This window comes from Anolis carolinensis, chromosome 2, assembly GCF_035594765.1.
Source record: "Anolis carolinensis isolate JA03-04 chromosome 2, rAnoCar3.1.pri, whole genome shotgun sequence".
NCBI classification, from domain to species: Eukaryota; Metazoa; Chordata; class Lepidosauria; order Squamata; family Dactyloidae; genus Anolis; species Anolis carolinensis.
The window spans coordinates 70929738-70952790 of NC_085842.1; the positions used below are offsets into that span (position 1 = coordinate 70929738).

General features: G+C 40.8%; 1 long non-coding RNA gene across 1 annotated transcript; it reads left to right on the top strand.

Annotated features, from left to right (window-relative positions):
• The first annotated feature begins 999 nt into the window (after window positions 1–999).
• Window positions 1000–13325, top strand: LOC134296058 (uncharacterized). The gene is made up of 2 exons (XR_010002627.1): window positions 1000–1097; window positions 13157–13325. It is a non-coding gene; the product is annotated as an uncharacterized LOC134296058 (long non-coding RNA).
• The last annotated feature ends 9728 nt before the right edge of the window (window positions 13326–23053 follow it).

Genomic DNA, 23053 nt, shown 5'->3' on the forward strand with positions numbered 1-23053 from the left:
TCATTTTAGTCGCCCTCTTCTGGACACTTTCCAGCTTGTCAACATCTCCCTTCAATTGCGGTGCCCAAAATTGGACACAGCATTCCCTAGTTGTTTCCATGTGTTTACTCCAGTGCATGTGGAAGGCTAAGTGTAGTGGTCAGGCATGGGCAAACCTTTTTCCCTTGGGGCCGCACTGTGGGCCCAGCTGGGAAAAAGTGTAGCCAGGCACACACTGGGTGGGATGGACCCAGGAGGGGAAGGGCCTGGGAGAGGGCAGGTCATTCTCAGGCTGTCCTGGCATAAAGGCGGGCAGCTCATCTCATCCTTACGCTGGGAGGAAAATGAGACATGTGGCGACTGCCCCAATCCTCCTCCCTCGATCTTCAGGCTGTCTTCTCAGCATTATGCCAGGAGGAGGGCGAGACAGGTAACCTCCGAAAGCGCTCTGGAGAGCATGCCTTCCAAGCTGTCCTCCCAGCATAAGGACAGGGCTATTCACACCATTCTTATGCCAGGAGGAGGGTGAGACACACCGTGGCTGAGAGCACTCCAGAGGGGTCTCAGCTGCTGAATGCCTCCCTCCCTCACCCTTTCTACATAAGGATGTGGTGGGCTGCCACAAGAGAACATGGAAAATGAGGAGGGCTTGAGGTAAGCACCCAGGGTTCCCCATCCGGCCCCAGGGCCTTAGTTTGCCCATGCCTGCTCTAGATCCTTAGACAGATGAGTAGCATACATAGCACCAAAAGGTGAATGCAGGTCTAGATTTTATTCTTCCCCCTTACATTTCTATCAGTGATAACTTCTATCAGTGAAAATTTGTGTGTAAGATATGAGACCTTTTGACAAAATGCGGGTTGCCTTTTGTTGTACACCACCTCCAAAGAGATTCCCCGTACTTTTCTGGCCCCATTATTACAGGTTTTGTCCCAGATCTTCATGGTTAGATGTTTCACTATGGGTTGCCCTGACCAAGAATTTAGAACTTGAGTATGTTAACACTCCAACCATGTGTTTCCATGGAAACTACTCATTAAAACATTTCCCTTCAATGAAAATACCTGAAGGGCCACAAAAGGCAAACCTTCTCTGTTCCCAAGGCTGAAAGAATTGAGGTATTTGTGGAGAACTTTTAAAAAAAAGAATCCGTAGCTCAAGTTAAACTGAAAAAAGAAAAAAAAACTAAGGAGAGACAGGTCTGGGTATTGTAAGCCTCTTTGGGTGCTGGGTGTTTCCCTGGAGATTTGATGTGGGAGTCCTAGCATCCATTGAGTTACTTAAGTGTTCCTTTCACCTAGTTTCAGCCTGTAAACAAACTAAATGTCAATAAGGCTCCAGGGACCACCTGGCAAATGAAGCTTTGCCCTCCTAAAATCTCCTTCCATGGAAAAGTGGAAAGATTGCATAACAATCTTGACCCTGTTTGTACATTTAGCAAAACCCCATGTCTGTTTTGTGAGTCTGTTGCGTGGAATTTCTACCCCTTTGCCTCTGCTGCTGCCCCTTAAGCCTGTTTTTAATCCACCTGTTTAATCCAGTTTGGTCCAGGTTATTCATTTTCCTAAAGCTCTTACAAAGTAAATTGTAAAAACAAAACAAAAACCTTTGAAACGCCTAATTAAATTGCCCACACTAAGCCCTGCTATCAGCTGATTTTCAATCCTACCAAAAATACTAACAGACCCAAGGAGTGACATGGTATATATTCTCTAGTATGCTTCTCTGCCTCCTTCTTGCTGGGTTATTATGCCTCTTGAAGCCATGCGATAATCTCTTCTATATTACACTTTTAATCAATTTCATAGGTGTGGCAGCCTTGATGGGTAGCAATGGGAACTGTAACCAATCCAAGCCCAGGGCCCTTTCTGCGAGTGGAGTTACACGTTACAAGGATGGAGTTGTGTATAACAAAGATTTTTAAGGGGACTCAAGCAAATGAATTGTGGATTGCAAAACATTCCTGGTGGTTGGGACACAACTCCTTGCAGGATTTCTTCACAGACAACCTGACCAGTGTTAGGGTAGGAGAAAGACTTTATGACAAGGCTGTCTCCAAGTTAAGTGAGTAGCCACCACAAAATCACCTAAATGTGGCAAGGAGTGGATCCTGGAAGTTTATGTTGACTCTAGCAGGTTCTATCAAACTGGTTTTGCTGTGTGCCTTCATGCCATTTCTGATTTATGGCAACCAATCACACAGTTTCCTGAGACTAAAATGTGTGACTTGCTCAAGGTGAACCCGGTGGGTTTTCATGGCTGAGTGGACATGTGGCTTCAAATATTGTCTCAGTGATGAACTGCATGTCTGCCACCTGACTATCTAACTAACTAGATAGAGACTTGTCACGAGGTTTACATTCATTCATTCATTCATTCATCACCTGCTTTATACTCTGCCTTTCTCCTTGTGTAGGTTCCGAAATGGTTTACAATACCACCAAACGGCCAACCCAACTGAGGAGATGACCATAGCAACTCATGTGTTGCAGTCATTCTTAGTGGAGGGATGGCATGAATACAAACAACATCAAAAGTGTTGTCAACATGGAAAAAGTTGTAATGAGGAGGAAGCCACAAGCTATAGAGAATGGCAAGACTTTGTTTTTCATCTCCCTGCCTCACTGAAAGCCCTTCCACATAGCCATATAACCCAGAATATCAAGGCAGATAATCCACAATATCTGCTTTGAACTGGGTTATCTGAGTCCACACTGCCATATAAGCCAGTACAATGTGAATTTTATGCAGCTGAGTGAAAGTGGTCTATGGGCCCATCAAGACAGGCCCTATATCCCAGGATATGATCCCAGGTTTCTGTTTATCCCAGATTATCTGACAATGAAGACATATATAATCCAGTTTAAAGCAGAAAACCTGGGATCAGATCCTAGGATATAAGGCCCGTCTGAATCCTCTTTTACACTGCTATATAAAATCCAGAGTATCTGCTTTGAACTGGATTATATGGCAGTGTAAACTCATGTAATCCAGTTCAAAGCAGATAATGTGGATCACCTGCTTTGATAATTGAGATTATATGGCCGTGTAGAAGGGGCCTGAGTGCAGATTGCTTTTGCACTTTGAATTCATTCTGCAGCAACTGAAGTAAGCTGAGCAAAAAAAGGAGAAAGTTGAAGGGAGACAGAAAAACTGGGACCGTTTAAAAGCAAGGAGAAAAGTGGGATGACAGAGGATTAATCACAATGTCCCTGCCAATTTGCCACAGTTGGACTGTATTCAGATCCCACTGGCACTGATGTTTATTTGAGGAAATGAAACAGGTGGAGTGGAAGAGAGAAGCAATCTAAACTGCGCAGTTCATTATTCTCCATCTATGGCAATATGATCATGCTTTGGCTTGATCCATTCTAGTGCTGTGCTTAGCATTGTTTTGGCGGCTCCTTTGTTCCATCCATTTTGTCTCCAGTGTGCTGAACCAGTCAGTAAGCCTTTGTAGCTTGTTGTTGTATCTGTGAAAAGGAAACAATGCTGCTGGAGACTAAAGTTTTGTCCCAATGCATGTTTGTTCTCGTGTCCTCTGTTGCTAACAGGCATGTTTATCTGTTGGAAGTTAATAATCCATGAATTAAAAAAATTCAAAGGCTTATTTTCAAACTGAATGACTTGGAAGCTGTGAGGTCAACACAGTTTTAAAACAACTGCTTCATACTTAAAATATGTATATGAATAAAATGAATACAAAACAATTGTTTGTTTTCCTAAGACCTCAGAAACTAAGCGTTACTCAGAAAATAGTTACTGACATTGCTTTAAAAAAGGAAAGACAGTCATGTGATAAACTGTTTGGCATAAAGCAAACAGTACATCACATGTCCTGTTTTTTATTTTTATTTTTTTTAAAAAAAGCTTCGGTAGGTGTGAGGTCTTACATGGTTTTCTCTGTCCTGCTTATTTCCTGGTTTGCTGCTCTTGGGTGGAATGTTACACTGGCTCTTGTTTTGGGGGTGGAGCTTGGGACTCCCCTGTAGGTTTGGGTGAGATGGTTCAGCCCTGCTGCCTGAGCTAATCTCTAGAGGCTTTTCCCCCTCCAATTTCATTCCAGAGCAAAACCTCTTAGAGATAGGTCATCGAATTGGGCTGAGTTCTCTGGCCTGGCAAATCATACAGGCAACCTATTTCACGCACTTACCTTATAGTCACATCATAGCTTTATGTACTTACCTTATAGTCACATCATAGCTTTATGTACTTACCAAAAGCATAGCTAATAGTTTTCTCCCTGTGTAGGGATTTGAGAAAGTAAAAAAGCAAATCTCTCAACTACTATTTGACTTGTAGAGATGTTTGGCACCAAAAGGGGGTTTGCTGCATGGCAGCCATTTTGTGTTGGTCTTTTTAAGCTTCCCTCATAGAAGTAAAGCAGAGGATTGGCAGCCATTTTGTCTTCTTCAACGCTGTTGTCAAATCATCTCAGAAGATTTGGAGGCCATTTTGTTCCCACCTTTTCTATATAGATTTCTTTGGGGGATGTGTGTTTTGGTTTAAAGCAGTGGGGGATAGTTTGTTTCATGTTTGTTTTGCCCTTTGCCTGATGAAAGGAGCTAATACTCATTACCGATTCCATTTTTTTGTTGTATCACTGATAGTATAGGTGGTGATAGCAGGCTGTGTACATAGTCAGTCACGCTTACAGTCCTCTTCCCACATAGAGTTTTCCAGTGATCAATCATAATGGATAGGCGTTCTGAGGGAAGCGCAAGAAGACATTCGCATAGCACCCATTCCCATAGAGAAAAGCACTCAACAGAAAAGGGCCTGCAACTGTTGCTGGCAAGGGAAAGCCTTTTGATTATAAGGGCTGAAAGTGCTTGGAAACAACTGCAAAATGGCATGCACTCTTTATCAACATCTAGAGACCCTGAAATGATAGCAGTTTATAAAGAAGAGTTCCTGGATACCTTTTCTCAATGGAGGGCCCTAATAGATGAACAACAATGAGTTCTTAAGGACATTAATAATAATGAGGCCAAAGCAAAACTTCAAGCTTTATTATTTGACTCACAAAGTAAAGAAAGTGAATTTAATGTTGTGCTTGAAGCCTCTCGGTCTCAGCTTCAAGAATTTCAGTTGAGTGAGGTTTACTTTTCATCCCTGCCTCAGAGCCCTGAAGTCAGTCAGGGTTTTTACCCTCAGCAGACACAGAGCACCAAAAGTTCTGTCACACACCGGTCGACTATATCATCTGCCAGTAACCATTGCTCACATTCTAATCGTGACAGAGATAGTGCTTGTTCCTATCATAGCAATGCTTCTGTGGCAACCCAGAATTCCAAAGAAATAGAGAAAATGAGGCTTAAAGCTCAGATTCTCCAGGCGGAATCTGAAGCAGCAGTGGCATCCAAAGAGCTGGAATTTTCGCAAATTGAAGCCGAAATGAAAGCTCGACTAACTAGGCAGGAAACTAAAATTCAGGCAGAACAAGCCAAACAGAAAGCCAAAATTCAGGCAGAGCAAATCAGACAACAAGCCGAAGTGAAAGCTCGGCAAATTAGTCAACAAGCCAAAATAAAAACAATAGCAATATAAAACACAACAATAGACAAAAGACATGCACAATTATAAAAATTTAAACATTAGCCAATAAAAACAAATGACAAGAGCTAATAAAAACATGGATTAAAACGGAGAGGTTGTAAAAGTAGACTGGGTAAGGTGCACCATATAAATATTGTAAACACGAGGTGACTGATAAAGTGCTGCAAATTCTTGGAAGTGCAAATTGGATGGGAATAGACCCTGTGTCTATATCAAGTTGCTAAAGGTAAAAAGTGCAAACCGGTACAAGAATGGTCACAGATACAGGTTTGTTATGGGGATGATGGGCAAAGGGTCTATGCTGCACATGTTTCAGACCCAGAAAGGGCCTTAGAGACAGCATGGTCACGTCTGCAAGACAGATACGGAGCCTCTTCTGAAATCGAGGCTTCTTTACTAAATAGGCTTTATAATTTTCCAATTCTCAAGCTCAAAGGCTGTGAGAAATTATGGGATTTGAGTGACCTACTAGTGGAATTAGAATCAGCCATGGCCTACCCGCAGCTCCCTGGTTTGGCTTGCCTTAATCAAGACATTACACAGAGGCAAATCCTGCAGAAATTCCCCTTTAAGTTTCAAGAATTTTGGGGAAAAGAAGTCTTTGCTTATAAGGAGAAGAATTTGCAAAGATATCCACCTTTTGCACACCTTGTAGCATTTATTACTTGAATGTTTTAAATAGTCAAACAGTACAGTCGGATGAGGGAAGCTGGATAGCCCCCTTCCCCCTTAAAGGCACTTACTCTCAAGAGCCTAGAAAAAGGATGCCAAGTGTTTACTTAAAAGATGTTCCAGCAGAACTCGCACCCAGAGCCACCTGCGAGCTCTATACATCTAAAGCAGCCATAGCAGCAGTTGAGCATCATAGAGTCAAGCCTGAGCAAGAAGCTCATGTAGATTTTACTATGGCCAAGGCCAAAGTAGCTCCACAGCAATCACAATTTAGATTGGAGCAGTGTGCAGCCTTGCTGGCAGCTCAACCGCTAGTTCCTGCAATGCTCCAGCCTGCCATCACAGTAGCTGTATTATCATATGAACACTGAAAAAGGAGAAGCTAAATACCCTAAAGGTTTCAGCTCCTATCTGATCTTGTAAGCTGAGCAGGATCAGGCCTGGTTATTATTTGGGTGGCAGACTATCGATGAAAACCAATTGCCACTGGCCGTATTTCAGAGGAAGGAACCGGCAAAACTGCCTCTGACTAATCCTTATCTAAGAAAAACCCATGAAATTCATGGGGCTGCCATAAGTTGACAGGCAGCTTGAAGGTACACACATGAAAAAAAAGAACTCATTGTACAAGAAAGCAGAGGGAAAAGATCTCTCAGCCATATGAGATGAACACTATACAGATGTCATTTTCAGGCATCTGATTCTAACTGAAGCTATCTGTCATTCACATGCAGATGAAAGACAAACATATCTGCAGCTTGACAGGTAGATGCTCATAAAATGTCACTGGAACTAGTAGTATAGCCTTTGTTATGATGTGATGAATTTTTAAATCTTTTTCACTCGGCATGTACATTGCACAGGATTTACATAACTCTCAATATGAACAGAGGGAAATCTATTTTGTTTAGCCAGCTTGTGGGAAAAGGGGATCTGAGTAGAGAATCAGCATAGAAAATCAGGACTGGGAGAAGAGATACTTGATGAGTATCATGTTCTGAAATAAGAATTGCAATCTAGGCATTGACCCTGCCTTTGTCATTGATCCCAGGAAGTCAGATATGACATCATGCAAGGTCTGAGAGGGAAACGAAAATGGGAGCACTAGAATTCCTGTAAGCATCTTCAAGCTACACACAATCTGATCAAATCAGTCAAACCCATGATGAAAATTTATACTTAGTTGGTTACCACTATTATTTTATGTTATGTAGTTGAAGATATCCTCTTCACACAAGTTCTTTTTTTAAGTTGTTATTTGTGATCCTGCCTTAAAAATGCAAGGACTAAAATACATTATGGAAGCAATTTCAAACATATTTGTTAACAAGAAAAAAATAACAAATATAGCCAATGCAACACAACACTTTGTTCAAAATCCTTTTTTAAAAAAGCCATGCTGATACAACAAAAATGTATCCACTACAGGCTAAGAAGGTCAGTGTCTGGGAAGGGAGTTTTATAACCTGAGAGAAGCCATTTAGAAGAGAAGCCCTCTTTTGTGTTCCCACCAGATGTACTGGAGGGGAAGTAGAATAGACGCAAGGAGATCTCAAAACATAGCTATATTTGTATGTAGACAATGTCTATTGAAGATGAAAAAGAAGAAGGGGTACAAAAAAGTCAAAACATATCGACATTATATATATATATATATATATATATATATATATATATGTCATGGAACCCAGTTACAGGGCTTTGGTAATTCAGCCCTGCAACTGGGAGTCATAACATAAACAAGCACCTGGCAGAAGAAGATAGAATACGCCTGGGAACTGGGAACCGAAAGTGTAAACAATTATAATTGGTTTAGTGTGTGAAAATGTGTGAAAATGGTAGTAATGTGATATTGGAGGTGGGGCTTGATGATGATATTTACGTGTGGTGTTACGTAGCATCAAAAGTTATAAAAATAGTTGTATGTAAACATTAAGTCATTCTTGACTTTTCCAAAGTCATGTGTTCTTCAATAAAGATTGGATTTGAGAGCAGCTATCTCTGATCTGCGTTCAGACTGATCCTTTGAAGTGAGCAGGACATATATATATAAACACCATTATAACAAAATACATCAGACACAGGATACAGCAGTAATTTGTAGTAATCTGGAACTAGGCCATATATGGTGTTATAAATCATTATCCAAAATACTCCAAAATTCAGAATTGTCCACTTCCGATGGTTGGTTGTACATCAGGCATAGGCAAACTAAGGCCCGGGTGCCAGATGTGGACCCCTGAGTGCTTAACTCAGGCCCTCCTCATTTTCCCTGTCCTCTTGGCATAAGGACACAGTGGCCTACCATGTCCTTATGCCAAAAAGATGGGGTAAGAAGGCACAAAGCAGCTGAGAGGCCTCTGGAGCACTCTCAGCCACCGCATGTCTTGCCCTCCTCACGGCATAAGGACGGTGTGAGCAACTCCATCCTTATGCCGGGATGACAACTCAAGGAAGGCATATGGAGCTGCGAGCCCACTGGAGCACTCACAGCCACCTCCTGTATTGCCCTCCTTCTAGCATAATGCCAAGAGAACAGCCCAAGGATCGGGGAGGAGGCAGTTGCTGCGTGTCCTGCCTTCCTCCCGGCATAAGGATGGGGCAAGCAGCATGGCTCTTATGCTGGGAGGACAACCTGACCCAGACCCTGCCCTGCCCTTCTCCTGAGCCCTACTCCTCATGGGCCCACCCCATCCAGCGTGTGAATGCCCCCTGTAAAGGAATCTTTCAGGCAGGGGGTATCTTTATTTTATATCCCACCTTTTGGGTTCAGGAGCCTTGCTTTATTTGTGTTGAGGCTTAGAGATGAGGGTGAAACTTTTTATATGATGAAACAAGAACTATTTGTTTATTTGACTCTTTTGAGGTACCTAAGCTTGATGGTGTTCAGGAACACAAATATAGTACAAATGCTTGATAGTTACAAAAGGCTTTTGAATGCTTTTTGTGAAGATGTTACTTTGAAATAGTTCCTGTGTGACTTTGTTCTGACTTTAATCCTAAAAATAGACTTCCAAATACTACACTTCTAAACTGGATTCTGAATCCTGACTAAACTGCTCTTTAAAACCTAAACTGCACTTTAAAACCCTCACTAGGACTAACTGTCCTCTCTGAGCTCCTAGCTATTCAGCTACCTCCATTAGCTGTCTCAGCTAACGCAAAAAGCCAGAGCTAACTACCTACCGTGTTTCCCCGAAAATAAGACAGTGTCTTATATTAATTTTAATATTAATACCATGTACAACTGGTATGTACCTTTACCAATCCTGCATGCTCTGGTGTTCTGTTTGGCAGGCGCTGGGCATGCTTCCAAACAAAAACTGCTAGGTCTTACTTTCGGAGGAGGCCTTATATTTAGCAATTCAGCAAAACTTCTACTAGGTCTTATTTTTCGGGGATGTCTTATTTTCAGGGAAACAGGGTAGCTGTCCTCAGCTAACTGCTTAGAATGTTCAGGGATAACTACTCTAACTGATATTTTAGCTTCGCCCTCTCTCGTGCCTCAGCACCTGTTCATTTGCATCTAGCCAATCAGGCCGCATCATGCAAATAGACGGCTCCTCCCCCGATTCTGCTGCACAATGGGAGCCACAAAATGTCTGCCTAACTTCCTGGTTTTACAAAATGGCTGCTCGCAAACCTATCCTTTGAAGTAGGCCACATGCCAACTTTTCCCAGGTAAGTCAGATCCGTTACACCCCTCCCCCCGGCATGGGCTAGCCCAGCCCTCTCAGCTGGGCCCACAATGTGGTCCCAAGGCAAAAAAAGGTTTGTCCATGCCTGGTGTACATAAATTTTGTTTCATGAATAACATTTTTGAAAATACTGTTTATAAAATGTCTTCAGGATACCTGTATAAGGTGTCTAAGAAGCATAAATGTATTCTGTGTTTTGACTTGGATTCCATCTTCACAATATCTCATTATGTACGTGTGAGTAATCCAAAATTCTCCAAAATTCAAAATATGGAAGATTTCTGGGCCCAAGAATTTTGAATATAGCCATCATTATGAATTGTGTGTGGATGTGCCCCCCCTTACTCCAATGAGTGAATCCTTAGGGTGAGGCCATTGCCTTGAGAAGTGGCTGTGTGGATCATGTTTAATGACATTACCAGAGACTACCCTTCATAAAATAGCTGAAGTGACTTCACAATGGGATCATCCCTAGGTCTCTGGTTTGGGTTCTGAAATATCAGGGTTGAGATAGTTGCAATCTAACATACCTGCTCTCTGAGATATATCTAGTCAGAGTTATAGAATCAATAAGCTAGAAGGGTCCTCACAGGCTGTTTAGGACCTCTTCACACTGGGTTTTTCAGCCCCATTTTTGCAGTTGTCAATGGGGCCTGGATGGGGCCTGCCGAGCATCATCAGACGAAACTCAGCTCACATTCCTGCCCAAGTGGAGGGGAAGCGTTGCAAGACACTTCCTCCTCCATGACAGAAAATAAAGTGTTTTGGGTTTGTTGTATGTTTTCTGGGCTGTATGGCCATGTTCTAGAAGTATTCTCTCCTGACGTTTCGCCCACATCTATGGCAGGCATCCTCAGAGATTGTGAGGTATGGAGAAACTAAGCAAGGAAGGTTTATATATATCTGTGGGAAGTCCAGGGTGAGGGAAGAACTTTTGTCAGTTGGAGGCCAGTGTAAATGTTGCAGTTAATCACCCTAATTTTAAAAAACTGTTTTTCTGACGGAGCTACCTGCACTTTCCTCACCTTTCTCCCATATGATGGGGTAAAAGGCAACATCCCCACCAGATGATGGAGAAGGAGGGAGGGCACACGGGGCTCCACGAGGCACCCCACATATCTTCCCTTTTGCCTGTGACTGCTGGCGAAACAGCACAGCCTCAAGGGCCATGTGAAGAGGTCCTCAGTCCTACCCTCTGCTCAATGCAGGTTCTCCAGCTAAAGCATTCCCAGAAAGTAACTGTCTGTCTCTTTTGAAAGACATACAGAAAGGAGATCCACCTCTAGGCAATCTGTTCTATTGCTGAGACATTGGTAAGATGTTCAGACTTTCCTATAACATGAATGGTGTCTATTCGGTCATTTCTTTTTCCTCCTTCCTGCCATTCACATAACATTTTCAGTGTAGGGTCTGTGTACATCATAAGAATGAGATGGCAGAGTTCTGAGTTAATAGCACAAACCATATCACTTCAAACTGCCTGTGAAGGGTAACATTTTTTTCTCCTCCACACACTGTCTCTCTGACTGCTAGTAAAAAACTAAGTGGGCTGACTAGAATGCATTTCCTGAGTCGTGGTAGGTTTTACTTCCAACAGACTTTTATGTAGGTGTGCTTTCTTTTTCACTCACATAGCACTTGATGTGGCATATTCTGTTCCACCTCTTAAAACCCTGCTGAATGTACAGAGTGTATTAACATGCAGGGCAGTTTCTTCCTTTTAAATTAGACTGTTCTTCCTCTCCCTGTCACTAAGGAGAACTTGCAGACAGAACCTTTGATAAAGGTGAAGAGGAGTTGCTAGCCACCATCCATATTTCAATCATGGGCAGTTTGTGGGAATATCTATTCTAGGTAGTAAACTAAAAGTCACTATTCTTGAATCTCTGGCATGGGCTAATCCATGAGGTCACGAAGAGTCAGAAACGACTGAACAAATAAACACACATTCTTGAATCGGAGATGCAATGATTTTTAAAACATTCCTCCTGTGCAAAGTATAAATCAGGCGCTGCATTTCCAGATAGACCTTCACAAATTCCTCTTTAAAAGTTAGATTGAGTGATTTGCTCCTACACATGGATGTTATGATGATAAAATGGAGGGGAAGAAACTCCAGGACAACACTTGCAGCATGCTGGAGGACAGAGGGATGTGATGAATGAATGAATACATCTCACTTCCCTAATGTTATATAGAATAGAAAAATAAACATCACCTCACACACATAGCATGTCACTATCTTGAAAGTTGAAGGATTTCTTTCCAATATCACATTCTCAATGGGATGGAGTAGCCACCAACTAGCTATTTGCCTCACTGAAATGTTCGCATGCCATTGCGTAGTGCAGGGGTCCCCAAACTAAGGCCCGGGGCTACATGCGGCCCATCAAAGCCATTTATCCAGTCCCCTCGGTGGCAGCTCCCTCCTCCTCCACTGAGGAAGGCATGTGCAGCATGAGGGAGGAGGGAAAGGCGTGTGTCTTTCCCACCTCCTCCCTCGCCTGGTGCACGCCTTCCAAAGCTTTGCTTGTTTATAATGGTATTTTAATTATTACTATTTAATTAATAATTAATTATTAAGGGGTGCTTTGCTAGTGCTTTTGGTGCACAAAGGCAGAAGAGGGTTGGACTAAATGGCCCAAGGGATCTCCTCCAACCCTTATTATTATTATTATTATTATTATTATTATTATTATTATTGACACAAAGACACAGTATAACACAGCAAATGAGATATATATGCTGGATTTCATATCACAAAATCACAAGTTAAACACTTCCCAAGTGTTTAGGACTGTGTGATGTATTATTATTATTATTATTATTATTATTATTATTATTATTATTATTATTAACAACATTGAGACTGGGTGGCTATCTGTCAGGGGTGCTTTGCTTCTGCTTTTGGTGCACAAAGGCAGAAGGAGGTTGGACTAAGTGGCCCAAGGGGTCTCTTCCAACCCTCATTATTTTTATTATGATTATGATTATTATTAAGATTGAGGCTGTATTTGTTACCGTTGTGTTTTTTAAATTCAAAATAAGGTATGCGCAGTCTGCATAGGAATTTGTTCATAGTTTTTTTTTAAAAAAAACTATAGTCTGGCCCTCCAACGGTCTGAAGGACCGTGAACTGGCCCCCTGTTTAAAAAGTTTGGGGACCCCTGGCCTAGTGGGTCTAAAGTCTCTTCTCCTAACTTCTAAGAGGGTAAAATCAATTTTTATTCCTTCTGTTCTTTTTATAGGTCTGTGTGAGAACTTCCAGATCACCTGCCTCCCTTGCAACCAACCACCCCAGTCCACCCCATCATTCATGTCACCCTTCAAACTGCCCACCTGTTTGGAGAAGATCCTGTAATGATTCTTGGTCTGAGAGAGTAAAGTTTCCGGCCGGTTGCAGCAAAAGGCATACTACTTTTTGACTAATGAAATCTTTGTTAATATAATATGGACATTAGGCCAACTAAAAAGGTAGAAAAAAGTAGCAAACCTTTCTGATCTCTGGGTAGGTAGCCTTGCGGAATAGTAGGAATTCCAAATTCCTTATTTTAAAGTCTTTAAACAGAGCTTGAATGGCTATCTTTCAGGAGTGCTTTAGCTGACCCTTGTGGACCTTCCAACTCTGTGATTCATGGTTCTGTCTCTTCATCAAGCCAGATGAAAGGTTATTTGAAAAAGAGGCAAATTGTGTAAATTCTGACAGGGTCTGGTAAAGACAGTATAAATTAGTCTTAGTTATGCTACTTTTTAAAAAATCAGCACTATCCGATACTATCAGGAATCAGATACTATGAGGAAAAGTTCTACATTGAGAAAAGTCACAGACGTCATTTTGACAAAAGTAAGAAGAGTTGAATACTGAAACCCACTTTACCAATCATGGTGCTTTCTGGTGAATATACAACTTATGAGAGCACCACCAGGTACTAACTCCCAATCTGGTATTTCTCATACAGGTGGCAATTCCTCACCTTCTCCACTTTTACAATAATCATGCAATGTGTTTAAAGTTTCTGGAAGGCTTTGTGTACATTTGTTAACAAAATCAGCTGTCTGCCACAAGGGGGAAGTGTAGGTCTGTCGCTATGCATGTCATGCTATCTTGAAAGCCAGGAAAATCATGACCTTGTTTGAAGGCAGTAACAGAAGTTTTATTTATCTGGCCAGATGGATTTCAGAACAGTGTAATCACGCCAAATAACCAAGTTAACATATAATACAGTGTAAAGCATTTTATTCCTTTTGGCAGCCATTCCAAAGACCTGCTGTCTCCCCTGATTGTTTCAGGAATGGTTGTATTAGGATCTGAGCTGTTATTGACCGGGTCCTTTCTGTGTGTCGGAGATAGATGATAGAGTCTCCCTTGTGGTGGAAAAAATGATGAACTTGCTATTTGTCCATTTGAAGCTGGAGCCATCTAGATGATATTCCCAAGAGAAAAAGGGCAAGACTTGGGAAATGGTATGAAATAGTCCAGGATGGATTTATGGGGTTTATAATAGGGGCAAACCCCATAGACAACATATAGATCTTTTGTAAATGCCTTGATTATATCTCTAAAGAGGTCTTGCTTCCCTGCGGGGATTCCTTCTCAGATGGATATTGGGCTGGCTTCCTGGATGTTCAACCCCCCAACAGTTTCCCAATCACATTTTACATAGTTCAAGTTTCTTTTGGTGCCTAGTGCTTGCACATATATATGTGAGTCCTCTCCTCTTATTGCTCATTAATAAAGAATATTAATGCCACCGGAGGGTTTTCCTCCGATGGCAGATTAGAAAAATTAGTTATTTTAATACAGCTGTGCATAATTTTCTTAACAGGGAAGAGGGGGAAAGATGGAGATTAGTATGAAGAAGCTAAGTCTTAAGGAAAGGCAATCTTTAGGAAAGGAAAACTTACCAAGCCAGTTTTTTAGTTTGTTTCTTAGGTTTTGGTAAATGATCAGATTAATCCTCCCAGGAATGTTTGGGGTTGGGTTGGGGCTCGAGACCCAGCCTGGCACTAAAAATATGTTAGAAATGTATAGTTATTATTATTAGATTATTAGTTGGTTTTTAATAACACATCCATGCTATTAAACATATATGTTATAATGTCCTCTCTCTCATCTGTGTAGTACTATGAATATTTTTTCTTTTTTCCCAACTGCACATCTATCAGCTTTCCAAGTGCACATTCTTTACATTAATCTCAAACATAAACACATGCACACCCATGCAAACACACACAAGGACCCTAGACCTGTGTTAAGGTGGGAGAAAACTTGGGTAAGCAGGTCAATATTAATTTGGCCTTCTTGAAACATTTTCTGCAAAATCAGAGCACAATGCATTGCATTAAAATAACAACAATTACCAAGTGAGGCAGGAAACCATCAAAGGAAAGAAAGAATATAAATAACAACAACAAAAATTGGAAGCAGGGGGAGAGACCCTAGTCTATGAATGTGAGGGTGACTATAAAATTCCCTATTGCATCTATCCTTCTACTTCACTATTTTAAAAGGAAACGCTGTGGAAATATTTGGAAGATAATAGATTATGTTTAGAAATTGAGAGCAAATTAGGAGGGTCAGAGGCAACACATGGAAGGGCTGAGACACTTACCCAGAGAGTTTAGGTGGCTATTTGATTATGTGAATCATGGCAGAACAAGCAAAGAAAACTCTGCAGCCACTGTGGCCAGCATACCAGATATAAACAATACAAGGAAAACATGCAGACACTAAAAACACTCCCTAGTACTGATGTGACTACATGATGTAAGTCCTGTGTGGCTTTCCATACTGACTTTTTGCCACACAGAGCCGTGATGGTTGGACACACTAGGAGGATTGCCAAAGAAATTCCATTTTCTGCTATTTGGAAAAGTGGGGGTTTTCTCTTACTGTTTAGGGCTGCACTAATCTCACATGTTGCAGATTTTGTGCAGGTGGCATGGCATCATGGGCATGTGGGATTGCTTGCTAAATGACAGTGGGAGGACATAATTTAATATAACTGCTGCTTTGCTAGAAAACTGGCATCTCTATATTACATTTTGGAATAGGATTAGTTGACAAAAAAGATGTTATGAAAGTGATTTTGCTGAGATCTATGATTATCATATTTTTCAGAAAAGAATAATCCGTAGTTTTATGGCTTTAGTGCAAGCAATACTTTAAAACGTGGATGTGAGTATTCAGTTTGACATTCTAAAATTATATTGTTAGAAATGGAAAATCATACTTTATTGCCTTTTCTCTACAAAATGCTTTCAAGATGAGCTGCTTGTGTTGAATTTATTCTTGAACATATCCAAGCACTTTAAACCTGGCTGAGATTTTGCTCACCTATTGAAATGTCTTCCTATCCTGCAAAAAGAAATTTAAAAATGCTGTCTCTATTCAAATGTGTGCAATGAGCAGCAGGGAACAGAAAGAAATAATGTAATGGTTTGATGTTATGGCACAGCAAACTTTCGGTCATTGGATTGCCTCAGAAAATGCATGACCACCTCAGAGGCAGGTCCCAAAAAGCAGTAAAATAAAATAATTTTAAATATATTAGCTCTTAAGGTGGTCATCTGACATTTTTCAGAGTCTAACGAAACATTGGCTTGAAAATTTTGCAAAGAAATGTCTTCCAGAGAATACAATGTGTTACATTTCAAGCATTATATGGATTCCTTTTCATAGTTTACAGCTAAAAACTAAGATATATGTGGCCATCCAACAGCAGCATGATCATGATGGCAAAAGTCATTAATAAGGAAGAATACACAAGATAGAATAACCTACAGCAATTTGCTTCTGCTTGAACCTACAGAAAGGTGGTGAGGTCCTGCTCTCCCCACCAAGTTAACTCAATATAACTCTCTTACATTTAGAACTCAGTTTGCAGCAATTGAAGTAGGCTGATAAGAAAGGAGATGGAGAAAATCACTGCAGATGCAGGTTGCAGCCAGGAAATCAGAAGACGTCTACTTCTTGGGAGAAGAGCAATGGCCAACCTCGATAAAATAGTGAAAAGCAGAGACAAAGGTCTGCATAGTTAAAGCAATGGTATTCCCCGTAGTAACCTATGGTTGCGAGAGCTGGACCATAAGAAAGGCTGAGCGAAGGAAGATAGATGCTTTTGAACTTTGGTGCTGAAGGAAAATCCTGAGAGTGCCTTGGACCACAAGAAGATCCAACCAGTCCATCCTCCAGGAAATAATGCCCGACTGCTCACTGGAGGGAAGGATATCAGAGGCAAAGATGAAGTATTTTGGCCACATCATGAGAAGACAGGAAAGCTTGGAAAAGATCATGATGCTGGGGAAAATGGAAGGAAAAAGGAAGAGAGGCTGACCAAGGTATCCTTGAAGTGACTGGCTTGACCTTGAAGGAACTGGGGGCGGTGACAGCCGACAGGAAGCTCTGGCATGGACTGGTCCATGAGGTCACGACTGCCTGAATGAAGAAGAAGATAAGAAAGTGTGAAAGTGGGAGAGAAGGGCATTGTAAAACTAGCTGAAAAAGTGGAGCAACAGATTATTAGATGGGTATGTTGTCCGTGCTAAATCGGGATAATTGGAGGATATGAACTAGGCCTGCCCAAAGTGTTTCTGCAGTTTGGGGGAGATGTCAGGGCGCCTCTTCTTGCCTCCCAAAGTATTCACACATGTAAATAGTGCTGGAATAGAGGAGCTACAGGAGGGAACCCTTGCTTTGTGGATGTCCAAAGCAAACTATCCCCAATTCATCTCTCCTTGAGCTACCATTTTGAGTATGCCTGAACTGTGAAGACATGGGTTGCTGTGAGCTTTCTAGGCTATATGGCTATATTCCAGCAGCATTCTCTCCTGACATTTTGCCCACATCTATGGTGGGCATCCTCAGAGGTTGTGGGTTGGAAACTAGGCAAGTGAGGTTTTTCTATCTGTGAAATGTTCAGGGTGGGAGAAAGAACTCTTGTCTACCTGAGGCAAGTGTGAATGTTGCAATTGGCCAGCTTGATTAGCATTGAATAGCCTTGCAGCTTTAAAGCCTGGCCAATTGCAACATTCACACTTGACTCAGGCAAAAAAGAGTTCTTTCTCCCACCCTGAACATTCCACAGATATATAAACTCCACTTGCCTAGTTTCCAACAGACCTCACAACTTCTGAGGATGCCCGCCATAGATGTGAGTGAAACGTCAGGAGAGAATGCTTCTGGAACATGACCATACAGCCCAGAAAACTCATAGGAACCCAATGATTCCTATCATGAAAGCCTTCAACAACACATGTGAAAATATGTTCAACACTTTCTCCTCTAGAAATGGTAATTTATGCATTTGTATGTCACTCTAATGTTCTAAGGGAAGGTCAATGCAAAACCAATGTCCAAAACATGTATTTTTAAGCAAACCAGCACACTATTCACTTTTCACCTATCACAATTCCACAATATGAATCTCACCTCAAAAGTTGCATAACTGGCAGGAAAATGTGTAATCACTTACCCAGGGAGGCTTTTGAAAAATGAACATTTTTAAAGCAAGGGATTTGACAAGGCTGCTGTACTGGCTTAACTGTTCTTTCTAAAATAGCTTTTTATTATTTTGACTATTCTTTAATTTGTTTTTACATGCTATTGATTGTTCAATTGCATTAATTGTAATGTTGAGCTTTTGTCTGGTTTTCACTGTATTGCCTCACCATAGCACTGTTTTTAGGTGATGATGGGGTTGCATGCTCCTCTGAGGCAAGGGGCTATGGTGATTGATGGCAGCAGTGGTGCTGGGAAGGTCTCTCATATCAAACAGGATTTTCCTGAAGAGGAAGACTATGCCAAATAGCTATTGGGCAGAATTAATTAGGGGTACCACTGCTGTTGTTTTAGAGACAATAGCAGTGGCACCATTGCTAACTTGACAGGACTGTGCAGAGGGAAGCAATGATAAACTACTTCCAAAGGCTTTTATATTGAAACTCTATGATGAGGAAATCTAAAATGGAACAAGAAATAGTGCCAAAGTGTGACATTCTCAGGTTGGAAGGCATTCAATGAATTACTGTGGAAGAGCAGAGGATAAGTACAAGCAATGCTGTGATTAATGACACAACTGAAAGGACGTTCAGCTGTTGATGTTCTCAGAGGTTAAAGGAAAGTCCAATGCTGCACAACACATATTATAGGAACATAGAATGTGGAAAGTGTGAATCATGAGAAACTATATGGAGTAAAACAAGAAACGAGAGGTACAAAAACATTGCAATATTTGGGAATTATAAAAAAGCAGTTATGGACAAATGAGTAGCAAAAGTAAAAGACAGATTTATGGTCAGAATCCTAAATGCAGCTGTTCAATGGCAGTGAGAAAAGCTGATAAGGAGGTAATCAATTCATTTGAAATGTAGTGCTGGAGGAGAAATCTGTAGATACCATAGACTGTTAGAAAAACAAATACAGTAGAGTCTCACTTATCCAACCTTTGCTTATCCAACATTCTGTATTATCCAACGCAATCTGCCTCCCGCCCAGATCCACAGCTATTTCTCTAGGCAGCAATGCACAGCGGGCCAGCATGCCCAACAACACAAGTGCAGGCACACTCCCAAACAAGTGGCAGACTTGTAAAAAACATGGTGTTTTGGTGCTTAATTTGTAAAATCATAATGTAATTTGATGTTTAATAGGCTTTTCCTTAATCTCTCCTTATTATCCAACATTTTTGCTTATCCAATGTTCTGCTGGCCTGTTTATGTTGGATAAGTGAAACTCTACCGTAAATGCATTCTAGAGAAAAATCATGCCTGAACTCTCCTTAAAAGCCAAGATAAGTAAACTTAGACCACTGTACTTTAGGCATATCATAAGATATAACTCATTAGAAAATAAAATAATGCTCAGTAAGATAGAAGACAGTAGAAAAAGAAAAAGACTGAATTCTTGATGATTCTTGATTTAATGAAAGAAGCTACAGCCCTGAATCCGCAGAACCTGAGCAAGACTGTTGATGACTGGGATTTGAAGGTTCCTCATTCATAGCATGATTTATTATATATTTATTTATTTCCAGCATTTATACCCCGCCCTTCTCACCCGAGGGGACTCGGGCCGGCTTACAACAATTGGCAACTTTATGCCTAAAATACAATTATAATCAGAATATTACCTGCAAATACAATTATAAGTCAGAATACTACATACAATCAGTTAAAACTGTTAAAATACATTATAAAACTTAAAACATGTAATTAAAACATATGTGATCAGAAGCTGAAGTCAACTTTTGGCAGTTAACAGCAACAACAATTGTATTGCATTTTAATTTTAAGCTGCCTTGACTTCCAATTCTAAAATAAAGTCATGAAGAGGTGATGATGATGATGATGATGATGATGACAAGGATTCAAAATGTGAATGTTAGGAGACATTCTGTATGAAAGGAAATGCAACATTGTGCATTTAAAAAAATTGCAGACTGATATGGAAATTTTACTTAGGACTGATATGGATGTGAAATACACTTTCCTTGATTGTCTTCCATTGCTTCTTGTCCTTGCTGCCTGTGTTTGTACTGTCCTTGCTGTCTTCTTTTCCATCAGGCCCGTAGCCAGTATTTTGCTTCGGGAGGGGCTGGGATTTTGGTTCGGGGGGGCTGAGTCTGAGGGTCTACCCTAGCAAACCTTTTGTATCATTATCCCAATACCCCCATGCATATGGGATATGTTGAGCATGGTGATCAGATCATGATATGAATAAACATAACAGTTTAAATTATAAATGTAAGGCCTTTTCGCAGACCACCCTGATAATTTCGGGGGGGGGGGGGGGCTGAAGCCCCTCAAGCCCCCCCCCCCCCCGGCTACATGCCTGTTTTCCATGATATTCCTCTATCTATCTTGAAGTTTATATTATATATGAAAGAGGGTTGGCTCTCAGTGGCAGCATATATGCTTTGTGTACAAAAGGTTTCAAGGTTACTTCCAGGTATCTTGGTATAGAAAGCATTTTCTGTTTGTTAACATGGGAGAGTTGCAGTGAGTATAGACAATACTGAGCTAAGTAGATTAATACTCTAAGATCAGTATCATGGGATACTTCAACCTGTATTTAAGTACAGCGCCTCTTAAATAACTACAAAACAAGACATTTCAAGTATGACTTTCTCTGTAAGTTTCCTATGACATTTATTTTGACCTCACACAGGGCAATAAAATAGCACTTCATTGATTTTTTTGAAGTGGTTGGTGACTTAATAGAGATTAGATCATTTATTGCAATTTAGGTAGCACAGCAGCAATGAAAACTGCAATTTTGCAAACACAGCACCAACGAAAATGTGTTGTGGGCTTTCTATGTTCTTTCCTATGAACACTAATGGCATCTGATTTCCACCACTACCAGCAGCAGTAGAAAACAGTCTTTTAAAAAAGGAATCCCAAGGAAGAAGGGCAGATTTTGTCATCTTTGTTGTTAATGAAACTGTCATTCTTCAGAGGCATCAAGAAGGCTGGTTGCTAGGCAAAAGCACAAATGAGCTCTACTGGTCTGTTCCCTGCACAGATCTGTACATTTTGAACTGAAGAAAGCCTTTATCTTAAATCAAAGACAGGAGGTATTAGAAAATGAAAAAGAATATGGATCTCATCTTTAAAAACCTCAAACACCCTGATGATTTTAACACTGTATTTTGGTAGCATAATCCCTAACATTCTAGCATGTCCTCTTTATGAGATTAGTATAGCACAGTATTGCATTGGCTAGTGGCTAGAGGACTGGGACTTTTAAATTAGCACAGATAATAATGTGCTTTCCCAAAATACTGTTGTGAGTACTTCCTTGTGTAAGCCGCCCCGAGACCCTTCAGAGATATGGTGGCAGGGTATAAGAATAAAGTTTATTATTTATTATTCCTGTTATTATGCAAATCATTTTGGGCTGCTTTAATTTTTGAGTATACAGTTAGGACTTTTTTGCCTTATGGGGAAGTCCAGAGAGGCCCATGGTTGAATTTCCTCCTGTGCATGGCACCCAAGGAGGAAAAATCAATGAAAATACTACAAAGATAAAAACATACCGAATATGATCTTTGGCTCATATTCAATGTGCTTTTATCTTTGTAAGATTTTCATTGTTTTTATTTCTTCAAAAATATAAAAGGTCTTGGTGGAAATGAAAAATAACTGGAACTGGTTTATTGGTATTGATCCGTAAAGCTCTTTCCAGCTTTTCAACTCTGTCTTCCAATTTTCCTATGTGGCTATGGGGACTGTTGGGTTAGAAGTCTCCATATTTTAAAGGAAAGAGGAAATAGTTTTTAAAGTTTTCTAGTGTGCCATCAACTGAATTCAGAGGAGAGCAAGGAAAGGCAGACCATCAAGGCTTCTGTGAAAACAAAGAAGGCTGCCTTCTGGGGATGATTGAGGACTAGGGGTACATCTACATTGTAGAATTTATGCAGTTTGACATCACTTTAACTGCCATTGCTCAATCTATGGAGTCCTGGGAGTTGTAGTTTTATAAAATCCTTTGTCTTCTCTGACAAATAGCCTTACAAAACTACAACTCCTAGGATTCCATAGCATTGAGGCATTGCAATAAAAATGATATCAAACTGCATTAATTTTACAGTGAAGTCATAATTCATAATAGACAAGACAGGGAGGACAGAGCTAGCTGGTATGGCTCTGCTCTCCCCCTCCTGCCATGTTACTTGAAACAATAGCTAGCTGCAAAAGTCTTATTGATTGTGCTTTCTTCATCTCAAAACCAAGAAAACTCCAAGTATTTGCAACTGAGCTCCATATTACTGTTCTTGGTGCTCTATTCCAGAAATGGATATGGCCCTGCCAAATTTGCCTTGTCTCCACTGAATGGCTACTTGATTTAGAGGTAGGTTTTCAGCTGTGATTTTGAAGCTCATTTAGAGCTTGGCTGCCATGTCAGATCAAGCTGGGTATGCGGCAGATGCCGCTCTCATGTTTACATGCAGCTCCCCAGACAGCTAAAGGCACATGGGTTTGCCAAAGGCATCATCAAGAAAATGAGGTGTCAGAAAATGACTGAAATGGATGGAACTGGGGTAAAGGTCATTCCATGCACAGAACAGAGTATGAGTTTCCCTACAGCATACTTCAGTATTATCCTACCCCCATAATAGATCATGTGGACTCTTTTCCAAGCC